Source organism: Periplaneta americana, chromosome 7, assembly GCF_040183065.1.
Source record: "Periplaneta americana isolate PAMFEO1 chromosome 7, P.americana_PAMFEO1_priV1, whole genome shotgun sequence".
Classification (NCBI taxonomy): domain Eukaryota; kingdom Metazoa; phylum Arthropoda; class Insecta; order Blattodea; family Blattidae; genus Periplaneta; species Periplaneta americana.
This window is the reverse complement of record NC_091123.1, coordinates 166,500,983-166,521,142: the sequence shown is the minus strand read 5'-3', so window position 1 is coordinate 166,521,142 and position 20,160 is coordinate 166,500,983. Positions and strand designations below refer to the sequence as shown.

The window sequence follows — 20,160 nt, the reverse complement described above, 5'->3', positions numbered from 1 at the left end:
AAATGGGACAAGCATATCTCCTTCCTGTGTAAAACAATCCACAAATTTTCCATTCTACGCTCTTATTTGCCTGTTTATGTTCTGCGTACTGTGTACTTAGCTCTGTTTCAATCAATAATTCAGTATGGTATTTTAGGTTGGGAAGGAATGGCAAAATCTACTCTCCATCCTTTAAATTTGCTCCAAAAAATAATTATCAAAATTTGTCTATATAAACCTTTTGATTACCGAACAAAATTAATTTTTCAGGAATTTGGAGTATCAAATCTATAACATATTTATAAACAAACATTGCTGATTTACTTCCATAAAAACCACAATAAATTTAAATTTGATCCTCACGAATACCATACGAGACAAAACTACAGTTTCTTTCTAAATACTCCCAAATGCCACACAACTGCTGGTTTAAAACATAGCAGAAATTTTGGACCCAAACTATATAATGCATTAATTAGAGCTTACCCTGAGCTAAGTACACTTAACACACATAGATTTAAGAAAGAAATCAGATTAATTATTTAATTCTTTAAGCTAAATGAGTTAAAAATTTATAGTCTAATATTTATGTACTTTTGTATTTTCTATTTGTATATATACCCTATTATATGCTGTATGTATTTTACCATTCATATATGTTATTGTGCTCAATTTTGTGATATATTTTGTATAACTGATCTGAACTGCGCCCGAGCGCGAGTTTTTGCTCTTTCGGGCTGGAATGCCTAATGTAGCTCAAGTGTAAAGTATTAAATAAATAAATTAAATTAATAGTACATTATGCAAGGAGCCTATAATGAAGGTAATTAAGAAGTGAGTATGGATATTTATGAAACGAGCGCAAGCGAGTTTCATAATTTTCATACGAGCTTCTTAATTACCATTATAGGCGAGTTTCATACGACTTTTTATGCTCGACCATATTTATAACTTGATATTATTAATTTTTGAGCAATGTACGTTATGTTGTGAGATGTGCGTAGACGCGAAAGTATTGATTTTTTCCGAGGAACAGATATCCACATTGACCTTGCTAGGCCATAAGAACCTACAGATATAACATTGAAATTAAATTAGACATTGAAAAACGAGATGACAAATTGAATTTATTTGAATATTATTTTCAATTAACGCTAATTATTATAGTAACAGAACATAACCTTCTGCGACAGTATTGGATTTCCAGCCTCCGTGACTTTTCGCGAATTCTCTTTCGATTGCATATCCGAGAATAATCGATACTTGCGGTTTTATAACGGTAGAAAGCTGACCTGTCATTGGCTGAACAGTTGTAACCTGAGTCGTCATTGGCTGAAAGACCTGACCTTTAATGAGTAGGTGTACTTTAATGACATGCATTAAAGGTCTGCTACCAGGTGTATAATTACTACATTTCGGCATGGTCGAGCATAAATAAAATATATAATTTCAAGATAGCTCTTATATGTTTTTTTTTAAGGAAATGAGCTACTTGCAAACTTTGTAACTGATGGGAATGTCCACTATATCAATGAGGTGAATTTGATGCAGGATTGCTCTTAGAATCTGTGGACGTAATACGAAATTGAGATAAAGTGGAATAAACTGTATGTGTGGTTGTGATAAATATGATATTTCAAAGATTACACGATCTGTAAGTACAGAATTCGAAATTAAGGTTCACTTGCTACGTAGTGGTGCATTGAATACAATGCTTTGTTTCCAGCAGCAGGTGAAATCAATGGCGCTAGCCAGTACTGGCTCTGAGCCAGTTCTTGCCTGGTCAGAGCGGTGCACCGCCGCCATGGTGATGAAATGTCCGGCCGCAGAAATGTCTCACTAGCTCTATAATCAATACACCTACTTTTATTTACTTCTTTTCTGCATGTTGCTTTGCATATGCTAAACTGTTTTCATTTCCTATGCCCTGCCTCCTACCGCATTAAATGTAAAGGAATCACAAATTCATTATTATTATTATTATTATTATTATTATTATTATTATTATTATTATTATTATTATTATTGTTCTTGCAGTGTAGGCTTTCACGGCCGGAGTCTATAGATCTAGATTAATTTTCCGGGCTGAGAGGCCGTGGTCTATTGGTTGGTTTTATACCGCCTAGGACAGATCGACAAATCGGCAGTGGCAGCACATGCCTATCAAGAGGGCGATCACAACCTACGATTCAAGGACACCGACATCTTGAGCACGACGACGCACTTCTTCCCCCGTCTACAGAGAGAAGCGATCGAAATATACAGTGACATCACTTTATTTTTACCAACATTTTTAACATTAACCTGGCTATACTCGGAAACACTGTTGCCCCCTTCCATTACAGAAGTTTGATGTTGCTAGTGCAATATGTAAACAAATCATTTTACTAGCTATAGGAGGAGAGAAAAGTAGTGTATCCATTTATGTTGTAGGGAAATACGATATTACGATTTTCAATTTGATCATCACTTTTATGCAATTTATCAAAATACAGTGGAGTAGTAACATTTTTTTTTTCAAAAACTCAACTTTTCAGGCGGCTATGTTCGTTATGTACCGGTAATGTCTACTTTATTTAGCATATTAATTATTGGTGTTGACATACAATATAGAGAGTGCATTTAAATTGAGGGCTCATAAGTAAAGGGCTGTAAGTGCACTTAAGTTACTTTTGAGAAAATGGGGTTTAAATATTTAAGCTTTCGTAAAATCGGTGAAATTTTAGCTTACACTGGATGCACTTAACTCATGTTATTACAAATATCACTAGCATTCCTTTGCTTCTAGCCACCTCAATTCAAAATAAGCTAATCTGAATTTTTAAACAAGTTGCTGAAAATGGTTGCCGTTCATTACAATGCAGGCTTCCATTCAGTACGCATATTATTAAAAACATTTTGAAGCATATTCTCTGAAATTGAATTTATCGTTTCTTGAATATAATTTTTTAGTACGATATTATTAATATAGGTTCTTTCTTCTATAGAAAACGCAACCATATTTCTGAAACACATTATGCACTGCAGTGTTTACTTCACTGCTTGAAGACTTTGAATGCAACAGCGGCCGTAAGTTTGTGTGTCTGACGGGAGCAAGGACATTAGTGAAGGGGTGAAAGTGAAATACATTCAGAAATGCAGGTACAATAAAAATGCAAGTAAAAATAAAATGATGTCCCTGTATAAAAATAACAACAACTTTAATCGCAAGGAAGAAGGCGTAAAGCTAAACAAGTGTTGGTACCCGGTCCTAAACAGAACAGATAAGAAGCCACTACAACAAAAGGACGGAACCCAGAACGGAAGCAGCGAACAAAGCGGCGCGGACCGCAGCGACAACGGGCCTCGGCCCGCTAGTTGCACTATAAATACGCCCGCACTTCACTGGGGCGGCGAAACCCGAAGTGAGACAAGTGGTCAAGAGGCTTGGAGCTCACATATTCAGTTTTTCACAGCCCCAACTCCCCCCTTGCAAGGACGTGTTTTCACGTACCTTAAAGTTTCTCCTCCCACTTCCCCCCTCATTCATTCATTCATTCATTCATTCATTCATTCATTCATTCAGCCACAGGATCAGTTGCCTCAGGTACGCCGAGAAGAGTCTTGCGACCTTGGATACCACTCCACTGAAGATGTCTGCCGCAGTTGCAGACGAAACGTCTGGTATAAAACCAACCAATAGACCACGGCCTCTCAGCCCGGAAAATGAATCTAGATCTATTATTATTATTATTATTATTATTATTATTATTATTATTATTATTATTAGGGAGCGTATGTTTTTGTGATATAAAATGGATGTTTTCGGTGCCACTATTTCGATGGGTATTTCGTGAAATAAATTATCAATGAAATATATTATGTTTAATATTAGTACATTATGCAACGAGCCTATAATGGTAGTAATTAAGACACGAGTATGCTTGTTTATGAAACGAGCGCAAGCGAGTTTCATAATTTTCATACGAGTGTCTTGATTACCATTATAGGCAAGTTTCATACGACTTTTTATGCTCGACCATATTCCTATCTCGAAATTATTCAAAATTATTAATGTTATGGTCATATAAGTGAGGAGCGGAACTGACCTTCTAAATTGTGAGATGTGCACAGACGCGAAAGTATTGATTTTTTCCGAGGAACGAATGTCATTGACCTTGATATAATCTAGAGTACAACATGAACATTAATCTTGATATAACCTGGAAATTGATTTAGAATTGAAAAACGAGATGACAAATTGAATTTATTTGAATATTATTTACAATTAACGCTAATTATTATAGTAACAGAACATAACCTTCTGAGACAGTATTGGATTTCCAGCCTCCGTGACGTTTCGCTAGTTGTCTTTCGATGCATATTCGAGAATAATCGATACTTGCGGTTTTATAATGCTACAATGGTGATTTCTCATTGGCTCAACAACTGAACTGTAATGAATAGATGTACTTTAATGAGGTGCATTAAAGGGCTACTACCAGGTGTATAATTACTACATTTCGGCATGGTCGAGCATAAAAACTTTTTGACACTTTTTTTCATTATACTGGGTAAGTCATAAGTATGTTTGGAAAACGCGTGAGCGTGCTCCTGAATCAAAAATGAGAACAATTTCTTACATGAAAACTTGACGGAAAATGCTAATTTGTTGAAGTAATAGCGACTTTTGTTTTCATAAATTGGCTTGGATATTGTATCATCTATAAAAAATAACAATTTTCTTAGCAATGCAACTTCAGTAAATGTTTGTATGTATCTGTACCCCGTAACAGATGACGAAATAATCAATATAGCCAAAACTTTAAAAAATAATTTATCATCTGGTCCTGATAATATAAGTGCTAAAATACATAAGATGGTTATAAATTTTATTTGCCAAACCTCTAACTCATATTTTTAATTTATGTTTTCTAAATGGCAAATTCCCAAATAAATTTAAAAATACAATTGTGAAACCTATTTTTAAAACAGGAGACAAAAGAAATATGAACAATTATAGACCAATATCATTACTTTCATGTATTTCAAAATTACTAGAAAAATGTATTAAAGTTCGATTAATGAATTATCTTGATAAACATAATATATTAACTGATAATCAATTTGGTTTTCGAAAAAAATTCAGTATAGATAATGCAATATATCAAGTTACTAAAAAAATTGTTAGAGAATTTGATCAAGGTAACAATAATGTATTGGTATTTTCCTGGACATAAGAAAACCATTTGATACCGTGAAACATGATATCTTAATTAAAAAATTAGACTTATTAGGAATCAAAGGTAATGCTTTAAACTTAATAAAATCATATCTTAACAACAGAATTCAAATAACGAAAATTGACAATTATTCAAGTGAAAATTCAATATTGATATAGCTGTTCCCAAAGGCACAGTTCTAGACCCTATTCTATTTTTAATATATATTAATGACTTATTAAAAATTGACTTACAATACAATGGTGTTCACTATTCTTATGCAGATGACACAGTTTTAATTTTTGGTGGAAAAACAAGGTATGATGCATATAATAATTCAAATAATGAACTTAAATTAAAAACAAATGGTTTGACATAAACTGTATTTCTATCAACGAAAATAAAACCATAATTATTCCATTCTCATTATCTCAAAAATGTAACAAACCTCCTACATCTGTATTAAGTATTAAATTACATAATTCTGATTGTTGTCTTATACAGTGTAAATGTCCGATTATTAAAGAATCTTCTGAAGTTAAGTATTTAGGCATTATTTTCGATAATAATTTAAAATGGAACCAACACATTAATTACCTTTGTAATAAATTACGTAAAATAGTATATTATTTTGTTTTATTGAGGAATTACTTGTCAATAAATTTATTACGCACAATACATTTAACTTTATTTGAATCGGTAATTATGTATGGAATTATAGGATGGGGTAGCTCATTTAAATCCAATTTTAAGTCACGTTATTTATTACAGAAGAAAATAATTAAAATATGTCTTCATAAACCTATTGATTTTCCATCTCAAAAATTGTTTTTCGACTTTAATGTACTTAACATAAGACAAATTTATTATATTGTATTAATAAATTCCATACATGAAAATCGAAATAATTTTGAATTGTATTCTCATACTCATGAAACAAAAGGTATGAATTCTTTAAAATTGTTTGAACCAAAACTTGCAACACTGATATAGTATTTAATCATAGTAGTAATTTAGGCCCAAGAATATATAACAAATTTTATATTTAAATATCCTAATCTTGTCAATTCTAATAGTTCTAGTGTTAAATTTAAAAAGTTATGTATGGATTTTATAAAAATTGAAAATTTGTAAATTTAAATGTATATATTATAATTGCATAGTAGACATAAGACAAATTCTATTGTATACTTATTAATTTCAATTCAGGAATCCGCCCCTGAACACGAGTTGTACTCTTTCAGAGGCGAGCTAAAGTTTTTCTGTATATATTATATTTTATGTTACAATTATTAGGAAAATAAAAATAAATAAATAAAATAATATTATTGTGTTGTTTTTACATAAAGATTAATTTTTTGGTCTTACAGAATACAGGCTGTATCTAAATTGGTGTCAAATATTTCGGGGATGTGTTCGTAACACACAAACATTACAAAACGTTCATATGAACATTGGTCTCCAAATAATTGATTTCAGAGTTGCAAGACGAAAATTTAATGTTACAAAAATTGCTCGAAGTGGCTTCCTCCTGATTCGATGTATCCCCTAAGCCTGCGTTACATGCTCTGGCTTACTCTGTTGAAACTTTCTGGAGTGTTTCGTATTTCGTGAAATCGATTTGGATACGCTCTCAGAATATCTACAATAAGTACAGGAGTCGCATAAACCAGGGACTTTAAATGTCCCCAGACGAAGAAATCCATTGGATTCAAATCAGGCGATCGAGCAGGCCATGCAATGAATCCCCTTCGACCAATACATCTTTGGGGAAATCGATCATTAAAAAAATTACGAACTATAAGGCTGAAATGAGCTGGAGCAGCATCGTGTTAAAACACATTCGTTGGATGACGTCCAGAAGCACATCATCAATTAAATGATGCAAATCATTTCGTTCTGCTCACTCACAGAATACATTTTCTTCTGATTTCTTTGCTCTACAAAATACAAACAAACAAAAAACCATCAAACAATCAGCGGTCAATGAAGGGGCAAATCCTTTAATAACTCCCTAACGAATGGTTTTCAGACCCATGTTCTTATTAACTTTTTTAATTGTTTTGATGTTAAGAACACGTCCCCGAAATATTTGACACCAATTTAGATACACCTTGTATATCTCTTATGGTAACAATGGTTAGGGCCTATTAGAGGAGAAAATTTTACTCCGGCGCCGGGGATCGAATCCGGCTCCTTGGTTGTACGTACCAAGTGCTCTAACCACTGAGCTACGCCGAAGTTCAATCCACAGCACCGGATCCAATCCCTCTCCTCTAGTGTTTTTCCCTTTGTGGCCTGACTCCAAGTTCGACATATGTTGGCATAATATTAAATCAACTGCCATTATACAAGAAGTGCACTCAATTGAGTGATTTTGTGGCCGGGATTCCACAGTATTATGCACTGTTGGGCGAAGAATCTATTGAATCACTCACGGGCTACCGGTTCTCACCAGAAGGGGTACCACAACACGTGAGGAAGGGCTAAGGATAAGCGAGTTGTTTCGGATGTTCAAAGTGAAATAAATCACTATATAAATAAGTAGTTTTAATGGGTAAAATAGCCAATTAAAAGAAAATGTAATGCAAAGGAGTTTTAAACAGTTATCTTTTTTCATTGATATAGTACTGGCAGTTTCAGATTTGCTAAGAACAAATTTATATGAACCAATCTATTCCTTATTTCCGTAAGAGCTAAATTAGTGAGTGTAGGCGAAAAGGCTATTGAATTGGACCCGTCCAGGTAAGTGGAAGAATGGAACACTCAAGACGCAATGAAATGACGTCTTCTCAGCTATAGAAAGAAGAGAACTTCAAGATGGTGAATGAAAGGACCGAGAGGCTTGGAGAAATTGAAGCCAGAAATAGTGACAACTGTAAAAAAAACCTTCAGCGGTGGTAATACTAGCAACAGTACATTGACATAATTTTATTTTTACTAACATTTCTAATATTAACCTGGCTATACCTTTGGATTAACGGTTTAGAACCGGAAACACCGTTTGCTATCCCCTTCCACGACTGGAGTTCGATGATACTGGCGTAAAAAAAAAAAAAAAACACTTTACTAAGTATAGGAGGGAAGAAAAGTAGTTTATCCATGTACATAAACTAGAAAATATCGCGATTTTGATTTTGACAATTTTTATTAGGTTTTTGTTTAATCAAAATACAGTACAGTATTAACAATTAGTATTTTTACTCACGAACTGAGCTATCCATTCGGATGTATTCATTTTGCAGTGTATATTATACTATGCACAATATAAAGAACGAAGTTAATTTGAAACATAATCATAAAATGGATATTTAAACACATTTTTGAAAATGGTGGCCGTTCATTTCGATACAGGCTTCAGTTCTTTTGTGCATATTATCCCACTATAGACTATTGTACCTAATTCCAATTACCAGTTTCGTCCTTCGTACTAGTAATTCATGTTGAAATAATTCTGTACCTACTCTATAAAAGAGTACCTTACGTACTGTAAATTCAGTCTTCACTTCTGCCCTATCCGAAAAGATAAAATTACTCAGACATGCAGTCTACTGTCACGTGACAGTTAATTACTTAACGAGGCCCTTTTATTTAAGTTATTTTGAACAGCTGTATAATATTACGTAGACGTCCAATTCCTATCATAAATTAATGTTTTCAGAAAAGAGCTAAGACAGCCCATTCACTAACCTTTACAGAAGTTCGAGCAGAAGGTGGTGGGGGAAACCGGGATTCGACGTAAGCAAACGGACGAAAGTACCTGTGCGAAAATATGATTCACTATTGAAAGCTTTTTCGTCACTGGAAAACGCAAACATATTTCTGGAACGTACTATACTCACTAAAGTACTGTTTACTATGACCGAAAGGCGACGTACACTGCATACGCGGCCTTGGTTCTCTGTGTAGGACAGTTGGAAGTTTACTAGTAGAGAGGGTGGGAGTGAAGTACGTTCAAAAACTCAGGTACAATAAAAATGGAAGTAAAAATAAAATGATGTCCCTTTATTAGCAATAGCAGTAATTAATGCGAATATGTTTAATTGGCATGTTACAGTAACACAGAAAATGAGGTACAGCATTGATATCTTAAGTATTATTTATGTACGAGTAGAACTGGGACAATTATCGAATCTACTTAAAGATTAATTTTTGGTCTTATAGAATTATGTGTTACGATTAACATTATTGTTATTAATGAATAGAAATTCGCTATGGCGCATAATGTGCAATTTTCCCAGTCTAGGTGGACAAAAATCAAATTTCGACTTGTTTAGTTAGGCATAGGTGAATATGAATTCATGTTCTTTAACATTTGAAGAATGTTGTAATAGCTTTTACTGTTTTATCAGCGGCAAGCTGTATTTATAAGGGTATAAACAATGAGTTCTTCCTAACATTTCTCGCTCCTATTCAGTCGTAGACAGAGAGGCTTACTATGTGGGTGCAAAAGAGCCAGTTGAGGCGGTAGCCGGACAAAGGGCCCATGGGTCTATAGGCCCTTTTTCGGGAGAATGTTTAATTCGATTCTCCGTGTTAAAATCTACTTGCTTACATAGTTTCGTCTCAATATCTTGTAAATAGAGGGCAGGGTAGCTAATTGAATGAACCCATGCACTCTTGCGTAGATGTGGAATGCAGCAAACATCAACATAGGCAGGTTGAGGCAGGTACTGCAAGTAGTATAATAGTGTTGTGTGTAGCAGTTGTGATCTGCGTGCGATAGGAATTGTTTCAAAATGGAAAGAAATGGACATAAACGAAAAAAAAGAGGAGATAGGACATGAAAATGAACTTGAAACGAAGAGACAGAAAAATGAATACACAACAAATTACGTATGTAACTTGTAAAGGTGTTATTGTTGAAGGTAAGATTTTGCACTCGTTACCTCTGCTGCCAGAAGAAATGTTTCCCCAAGTTGACTGCTGATGAACAAGAAGATCTCTTCGAAATATTTTACAGTGGGCAAACAAAGTTACTGTAGGATGCTACAGTGGCAGGCTTGTTATAAAAAATCTAATAGTCGTAAACGTAATTTAAAATCCAAAAGTAAGTCGTGAAAATACATGGAGATATTCTCTGCCTCGAAGTGGGTTCAGCAAGAGGTGTATCGTCAAATGATTTTGGGTATCTACAAAATTTCTGTCAAAAGACTGAGAATAATACAAGGGAAAATATTAAAAGGTGAAACATTTGAGGAAAAAAGGAATTCTCATGAAAACAGTCCATATAAGATGAACAACAATATAATCAGATTTACTGCTGTCACATCTACAATCGATTCCACATAGCAAGATCCACTATTGTCCACATCCAAAGCTAAATGTCAAGATTCTCTTTGGGTTATTCTGTGATTATTACAAAGAAAGACTGGTGAAAAACTGAATGTGAAGTACAAATATTTCAAATAGTTGGCTTGACAACATTATTGAAGAGAGCAAAGTTAGATTGGAACAAAACATCAATGAAGATGATTCCCAAAGTGAGTGTGAGTCCATCAAGGATGTGGACTAAAGTGTAAGCTGCACTGAGTATGGATCCATTCTAGATTAATATTAAATAACCTCTAAACTGTATTCTGTACCCAATAGATATTCTTGATTCTTACGTATTCGGTACAATTTATGACGTAAATACGAGATATATGTAAGAAATATAATTTTACTAAAAGGATTATGAAATCGTAAACCTCTGTAATGTGCGCCGTTCAATGCTGATATTCAATTTCTGGTAGAATATAATCATATTGAAAGTATCTTGTTAAATAAACTTGTTCTCAATAAAATATATTCTTTTATTAACACTATTAAAATCGGAATGTATTATTTAACAAAATCCTGTAGACAATATTGTAACATTATGAAAATAGTTATCTTGATAAAAGTGCATCCAAATCGCAATGACATACAAATAAATCTTTCAATAATTGTTTTCTCGAAACATGACTTTTGCTTATGGGCCCTTTTTCCGGTTACCGCCTCAATTGTTAGTGAAATTTAGAAATCTTCTCACTATTCGTGAGCTGCCACAAGGGACAAAGAATACTTAACCATTGACAATGAAACTCCTACAAGTACATAGCTGCAAATACATTTGTGATTGTTGGAAATAATATACTTATTTTTAAAGAGGCAAGTGTCACAAAAAAGTAAAGAATGCTAATGAACTTGGTTTCATTTCCAATATAGGTGTTGCTTCAGGAGAGCAATTGATCCTTTCAATGCAGCTAAAGTTACAATCGGAATAATAGATGTAGGTATTCCAAGCCTCTTAAACACATCTTTCATGAAGAAAGTAGCAGTACCTCTTGCTCCAACCAGAAGTCCGATTACTTCAAGCCCTTCTAGCTGGTACGTTTGGAGGTAATATGGAATTGTAGGATTGCAGATATTCTTTTTTTCCTTATCCACTTCTGCTGGCTGTTCCTCATTCGTTTCGAAACGCACAGTGAGATCAATTATGTATCCAGATCTTGTAGATTCCTTGAAAGGTATTATATCTATGCGCCGTGTACTGCCAGTGACGGAGAGACCATGTACTTCTTCAAAGGTGTTGGTAATCGGCATATTTAAGGGAAGTGGCTATAATTGCTCTACTTAGTGGTGTTACTGTGTTGTGAGATATGAAATCTGTTCAGATGGGTACGTTCTTTGTAATGTAACTTCAATTACAAGTTTGTAAAATATTTTTGTTCTTACAATGATGACGAGATATTGTTAGAGAAGGAACTTTCAAGGATTACATACCAAAATAGTTACAACTGAATAAACTTTTTTTTTTTTTTGAGTTTTCCAAATATAATATGAGTTTTAGTATAGCCGGTTAACACAATTCTTTTACCATTTAATACAGAATCATGTAGAGTTTTGAATCCTTGTTTTGAAGTTTCAGCGTTCTTGCGCATTTACCAGTAATTAATTTCTTTCATTGGTGGGGCATACGGTATCTGTTCTACGTTTGGCTTAACAGCAGGAAATAATCATGGAATAAGGAAGTTTTTAATCACTGCGAGAGTGTTTTAGGCCTGTAAAATTATTCACATGATATCGAATATCATGTAAAATACACTGGAAAATTTTTATCTGACCTTAACAAACGCACAGTGAATCAGAACGCAAATCACTAGCTGGGTAAAATTAATAACTTTTCTGCATTCTAACGGATTGTTATGAAACTTTGTACATGCATTACCATGGATGGACAACTCGTGCTCCCAAAGTGCTAAAAAGACCTTGAAAGACAGAAAGGCAGACGGAGCCAGCCGCAGCAGTTACAAGTTGTTTGTAGTTTCGCTGCAAAAGCAGTTCACTGCCACGGTGCGCTCTGGCGGCTCATGCAGGTGATCGTGATATCTATTCCCTGATTTGAATTTCAGAATGACGCATGGTACAATAATTATAGTGATTTTAGACAGACTATACCTGAACACATAACAAAATTTTATTATTTTCTAGATTTGTAAATTAGTTTAGTATTGGAAACACAAACTGAATACAACCTTTTACAAGATATAACAAATATAGCTGCAACACTTATTTATTATTACACTATTTGTTATATTTCTTATTATATGTCTTATTTGAAACGTAGAGCGCTAGAATTTACAAGTCTTTATACATTAAAGAGTATTCCTCTGTTCTCAGAAAGGTAATAGTCTGTATTCGCAAACAATAACAAATTCAAGGAAGTATTTTTTACATGTCACGGCAGATGAAATAAGCTTACTTCTGAGCTCTTCCTTTACTATGAGAGCTCTTACACTTCTTTCTCAAGCACATACAGTATATATGGAAGCAAAGAGTATATTTGGAAATTCTACTTACGCAACATTACGAACAGTTCGATTCCTGATTTTGCTGGAATCTGAGTGGCGTGCTGTTCTGTTAGATTTATTAATTCAAGCTATAAATTGTCAGAATTTTCTATCGGCGTAAGCCAAAAAGATTTTAGAAAAATTTCGATTCCTTGTCAATTGTCACTGTTTCTCCAAACTTAGCAGTGAATTCTGCTGTAGATCTTGAAGTAGGGTCTTATATTTGATAAGATTTTCTTATCACTTTTCAAGATAGCTTATAGTCGAAGAAAGTGAAGTTGTCTATGTTCTACATGATACTACCAATTTAAAATTTATCCATAAATGTTATTAACTAGTCGATTATATGTCGTGCAATTCTGTAACTCGCACGCACAACGTGCTAATGATATTTGATATCAGTCTCACCTTGTTGATATCTCATTTTTAACTTTAGCTGTTCTAAAGCAGATGCAGACAGTATTTCTTTACTAAAACCTTCACTGTTTATTTGTAACATAAAATATCATGCGTAAGAAAGTGTAATAGAATACAAGCTTTACCTCTCTTCTTAATAAAAAAATTCTCTTTTTACTCGTAACTAAAGGGAAATTATCTGGGAATTATATTGTTTTTCACTTAAAAAGAGCCGCCACTTATTGCAGACGCGATCGAACTTGTGTCTTGAAAGAACCGCACACAGACAGTACAGCTAGTACAGAGTCCGTTCTACCTGCATTGAGACTGTGTTGACACTTTGAGAGCACGAGTTGCCCACCTATGTGAATTTCAGTGGAACATAGGTTTAGTGTACAAACTCTGATTACGTTTGCACAAGAAATCTACACCTTTATTAGGGGTGCATTTAGTCAGAATTAATAACTTCTCTCCTATCTAACAGATTTTTATGAACCTTTATACAGAAGTTACAGGTGGAACATAATATGTTTTGTCTGCAAAGTTGGTTATGTTTTATATGAGGAACTGCACCTTTATAGTGGTGCATATAGAGAGAATTAATAACTTCTCTGTTATATAATATATTTTATGCTCGATCATGCGGAAATGTAGTAATTATACACCTGGTAGCAGTCCTTTAATGCATGTTATTAAGTACACCTATTCATTAAATTTCAGGTTTTCGATTATTCTCGGATATGCAATCGAAAGACGAGGGAAACGTCACGGAGGCTGGAAATCCAATACTGTCGCAGAAGGTTATATTATGTTACTATAATAATTAGCATTAATTGTAAATAATATTCAAATAAATTCAATTTGTCATCTCGTTTTTCAATTCTAAATCAATTTCCAGGTTATACATTCTCTGCATTACATCAAGGTCAATAATATTATTGTTCCTCGGAAAAAATCAATACTTTCGCGTCTGCGCACATCTCACAATTCAAGAGCTATGAACAAGGTCACTTCCGATCTTCTGTCAGATACAAATAAAATGTATACTTCTGAATAATTTAAAGTTAGAGATATGGTCAAGTATAAAAATTCGTATGAAACTTGCCTATAATGGTAATTAAAACGCTCGTATGAAAATTATGAAACTCGCTTGCGCTCGTTTCATAAACAACCATGTCTAGCCGCGAAACCAGGTGGCCCGGGTTCGATTCCCGGTCGGGGAAAGTTACCTGGTTGAGGTTTTTTCCGGGGTTTTCCCTCAACCCAATATGAGCAAATGCTGGGTAACTTTCGGTGCTGGACCCCGGACTCATTTCACCGGCATTATCAGCTTCATCTCATTCAGACGCTAAATAACCTAAGCTGTTGATAAAGCGTCGTAAAATAACCTACTAAAAAATAAACAACCATACTTGCGTCTCAATTACTATCATTATAGGCTTGTTGCATAATGTACTATTTAGTGAAACTTTGTACAACAATTAGGTCTACAGGTAGCATAGAGATGTAATCAGAATTTGTACACAAAAATAATATAGATAGGCTACCTGTACCTACTGTACAAAGTTTCATAAAATGTAGGAGACAAGTTAATTTTGTGTAAATGCACCCTCTGTAAGGGCGTCCTTCCTCTTTCGGAACCCTAAATATACTTTGTATATTAAATAAATTATACCTATAACTTCCGTACAATGTTTCATAAAAATCTGTTAGATAGGACACAAGTTAGATGGGATCTGTTCTATCACGACTACTATTCACTATTTACGTGAATGACATTCCCTCGACTCTAGATAGGGATTATATCCATACAATTCCTGACTCACTCAATGACGCAATGCAAAATCTTAACGAGGACCTTCAATATACTGGGTGTTCAGTTCAAAGTGTGTCATGGCCCGCTGTATGCCGTCATGTGGCTAGTCGATGAGCCTAGAGAATTCAATCTTCCTACGCTTCCGCAGAGGTGTATTACTTATGTGACAGAGAAGTTGCCTAGCAAGTACGGCGTTCGTTCAGAAGAGTACTTACCGATACGTACGGTAACGCCGGTAATGGCAGGAATGTGAACTGTTTCGAAACATGCACTGACGTGATTTTTTTCTTACTGTCGGGATATGGGGAGAGGGTTAAGACGATTACTTACGTATTTGTTGACATTAACTTGGACGGTCAACATGGACACGGAGCATTTGATTTGTGTTGTGGAATGTTGCCGTACGCAACCGATGATAACAAATACCCTGCGTACGACTTGCCCGCGCAAAACACAGTTCGAAAGAGGTTATGGTAGCACACAGACCGTACAGACCGCCATCTGTTGCTACGACGTTCAAGTTATACCATACACGTTCTCAAGTTCAGATTGAACGCCTTGATTAGTAGGCAACTTCTCTGACACAAAAGCTGAAACTCGCTTCAAATCGCTGACTCACAACAGTGACGTCATGACACACTTTGAAATGAACTCCCAGTATATCTGCATGGGCCAGAAAGTTTGGTTTGACTCTCAATGCAAGAAAATCACAAGCAATCCTAGTGGGACATCAACGTCTATTATGCAACATTACTCCTGCTCTTCCAGTCAAGTTAAACGACACAATAATCCCTTTTGCTTCTTGTGTTAAAAACCTTGGAGTTTCCTGCTCTTCCAGTCAAGTTAAACGACACAATAATCCCTTTTGCTTCTTGTGTTAAAAACCTTGGAGTTTACTTTGATACGCATTTAAACTGGAATAACCAAGTAACCCATATTACCAAAAAAGTGCTTTCCATACAATATTCCTTAAACAGCATTCGAAATTCCTTCCGCTATCACTCAAGAAAATACTAGTGGAAACACTAGTAATGCCCCACTTCGATTATTGTGATTTTTTACTGACTGACCTCAGTGTCAACCAGTCGCAAAAATTACAACGTGTTCATAATTCTTGTGTTCGCTTCGTCTGCGATGTCCGTCGCGCTGACCACATTACCCCACCCTTCCAAACTCTAAACTGGCTACGGCTTAACGAAAGTAGAAATTTTCATTCTCTTGTTATCCTTTTCCAAGTCCTTCACACCTCTACACCTACCTACCTTGCCTCCCGTTTCAGTTACCTGTCATCATATCATAATCTCTTCACACGCAAGCAAAATAGCCCCATACGAGCCATACCAACATATAAGACATCATCGTATTCATCATCATACACAATCTCGCTCTCGCGCTTGTGGAATACCCTACCCACTGACATCAGAGACTGTCGGAATTTAGTAGCGTTCAAAAGCAAGCTTATTAAGCATTTTCTTACTGCGTAGAGTAGGTTTAATTTTTACTTAATCAATAAAAGAAATGCTTCTCTCTTCTTAACTTTTACAATAAACTGTCTAGCTTTTATTAATCAGTTAATCTTTTAGTACTTTGATTTTTATTGTATTTGTAAATTTAATATATATTTTTAATTTGGTTATTTAACGACGCTGCATCAACTACTAGGTTATTTAGCGTCAATGAAATTGGTGATAGCGAGATGGTATTTGGCGAGATGAGGCCGAGGATTCACCATAGATTACCTGGAATTCACCTTACGGTTGGAGAAAACCTCGGAAAAAAACCCGACCAGGTAATCAGCTCAAGCGGAGATCGAACCTGCGCCCGAGCGCAAATTCAGACCGGCAGGCAAGCGCCTTAACCAACTGAGCCACGCCGATGGCTAAATTTAATATTAATTGTAATTATAATTGTAATTGTATTAATATTGCAGTTGTAATTCCCTGGTAGAAGGGAAGAGAGGGTCTGATGGCCTTATCTATACCAGGTTAAATAAATAACTAAATAAAATAAATAAGTAAGTTATTACGTTTGTCTAAAACTATCTATATAAAGGAGTAGTTCCTCGTACACAAACGTAATCAGAGTTTGTGGACGAAAAATATGTGCTGCCTATAAAGTCTGCACAAAATTTCACAATCCGTTAGAATGCAGAGAAGTTATTAATTTTGTTCAGTTAGATTTGAGTTATTGCAAACTGTGCGGCGCCGGGAATCAACCCGGGACACCAAGTTTAACGCACTGGGTGCTCTACCACTGAGCTACGCCGAAGCTCCATCCACAGTACCGGATCGAATCTTTCTGTTATGGCATGTTCCCTTATTATCGGATGATAGAGCTAATGGGAGGGGGAAGAACGGACCCTAGTTTGTGTGCAGATTCTCATTAGGATCCAGAACTTGCACACACTGCCTCCCACTTCACACTCTGTCAATCCCTTTCCACAAGAACAGCACTATCGATTGTTGTCGCAGATCACACTACGCGGATCGACTCCAACAGAGCTGCATAACTCTCTGATGAGTTTATTGACTTAGCGTCCTACCGGCCGACGCTTTCTTTCTGGAAGCTGTAGATGACGGCAATTGGAAGCGTCAACCTACCTCAAGAGAAAAGCCATCAAATGCAATATTTATGTGATCTACATATTCATTTATAGATGTTGAATTAAAGATCATCGCTGCCACCATCATAATCATTGCGACGCAGTGCTTCAAGCTCCACAATCCTTCTCATCAATACAGATGTGGACAAATTATCTGTAGTAATGTCAACGAGAGGTCTGAGATTCGCCAATAAATCCACGAGCGAAGAGACTGGATTTATGTGGGAAATCTCAGACCTCGAGTGACATTTATTAGGATTATTTCGTGAATAAAATAAAAATGTAAATAATATATCCCTAAATTCGATCATAAAATGTTAATAATTCTATATTAACAAATATTTAACCTATTCAGACATTGTGAAGTTGAAATACTCGGTGATAAATATCGATTACTGCAATAAAGAAATTCGATGTCATTATTCAGTAATGCCAAATGCGAAAAGCGAAATACAGGTTTAACAATGTTAATTACATGTACTGCACTTTTCTCTTATTATTATAACATAAATACATTTTCATTATCTGCTGAAATCATAATTTAACTTAACAGTAACAGTGGGGACAGCTATTTACCAATGCTTATTTATTCACAGCGAGACATGTTGCTAAACAGTGAAGCCATCTCTGTATAGATAGGCCTAATTAAAACAAGAATTTTATTACGCCATACGGAAAGCAGTTTCATCAAAAACATTATTACTATGCAAGGTCTTTGGGTTTGATATGCGATGATGTTACATAAAGTTGAACATCTAACTTTCTATTAATTGTTTAATTTCATTCACGAAATACAAATTTATAGACTATTTATTATAAGTTAAGTTACTTGTGGTAGCAGGAACAATGTCAGCTGTGTCTTATTTCGACCGTTACACACAATCAGTGCTACACGAAAGCATTTTTTGTATGGGTAGCTCGACAAACGCATTTTCGCTGTAGTGTGTAACGGAACTAAAGCTGCATCTACACAGTTCAATATTCCAATCGCGTATCCGTGTAATCTGGGAAGAATATTGAAAGAATCAAGTTTAAAAGGTACGTTCAATTAAAATGCATGAAGATTTTGTGTCTATATGGAGCGCCGTTTTGAACGTCATCTTCACTGCGTAAATATATTACTTAATATTAAATATCAATCTTGCATTCATTGCTTTAAAGTTGAAAGAAAAGTTTAACCGTGTAGTTGCATCTTAATGTATTCATGATCATCAATTTACGGGGAAACAGTTGGCGACAACGACTAAACAAAAGAACGACCATGCGATAAATTGATAGCGATAAATCTAGATGCAAAAATTATCGCAAAGTATGACTGTGATTGGTTGGAATTCAAAATTTCATTACACTTCATTGGTCGAAAATGGAATGACGTCATATGAACGAAATAGTCAGACAAAATTAATTATATATGCAACAAAGCTGTATTTATCGGCAGAAATAATAAACAAAAATGTATTTTGCACAGAAATAATGAACAGAAAATAGAGTCTGGGAGTTGATAATATTTTGTGAACATTCCCTTATTCTTTATTAACACGTTGATTTTGTCAGGGATGCTGGAAACCAAAATTTGACACTTTCTTTGAATATCAGCATAATTTAGCCAGATATCAGACAGTGCTTAAATGAGTCCATGTTTTGTTGTAAGCCTCTTTTTGTTCAATTTCGTCCACAGTATAGATCACAGATTTTCGATTTTGTTCATGTCCGGTCTTCTTGCAGGCCATTGGAGAACAGACGAATATCTTTTGCAATATATAATAAACACACCAGTAGTACCAACACAGCCAGATAAAATATACTTAACCATTGGAAAAATATACCAGAATATGTAAACAATCATATTTACAACAATAGAGACTCTGTGAATTATACTGATAGTTGATATGACGAATTATATTATGTTTCCAAGAAAAACGTTTTAGTCTAATAATTTGTCCACGTCTGTAGTAGGATTACACCACTCTACAGACCTCTAATGTCTTCTACTGTCATGTTAATGAAAATGGTTTTCCACTTTGTGCAAATATTTAAAAAAATTCAGTGTCCGTTTTCAATTCTCACGTGTTTTGACTTCATACTTACCCTCATTCTAATACCTTCAATTTTTATCACATAATATGAACTTTATTGTCGGAAGAGTTTCATTTCAATATTATGTTATTTACGTTATACAGGGACATCAATTTATTTTTCCTTCAATTTTTATTGTTCCTGAGTTTTTGAATGCACATCACTCCCACCACTTCTACTAGTGACCCTCTACACTAGGCCGCTTTTGCAGTCAAAGTATACAGTACTGAGTGAATGAGTGACTATAGTACGTTCCAGAAATATAGCCGTATTTTC

General features: G+C 34.9%; 1 protein-coding gene across 1 annotated transcript in view; it reads right to left on the bottom strand.

The window, feature by feature from the left end:
- The window catches only part of LOC138702811 (glutamate receptor ionotropic, NMDA 2A-like), a 546,239-nt gene that overhangs the window by 241,347 nt on the left and 284,732 nt on the right, over window positions 1-20,160 (bottom strand). The window lies entirely within an intron of this gene.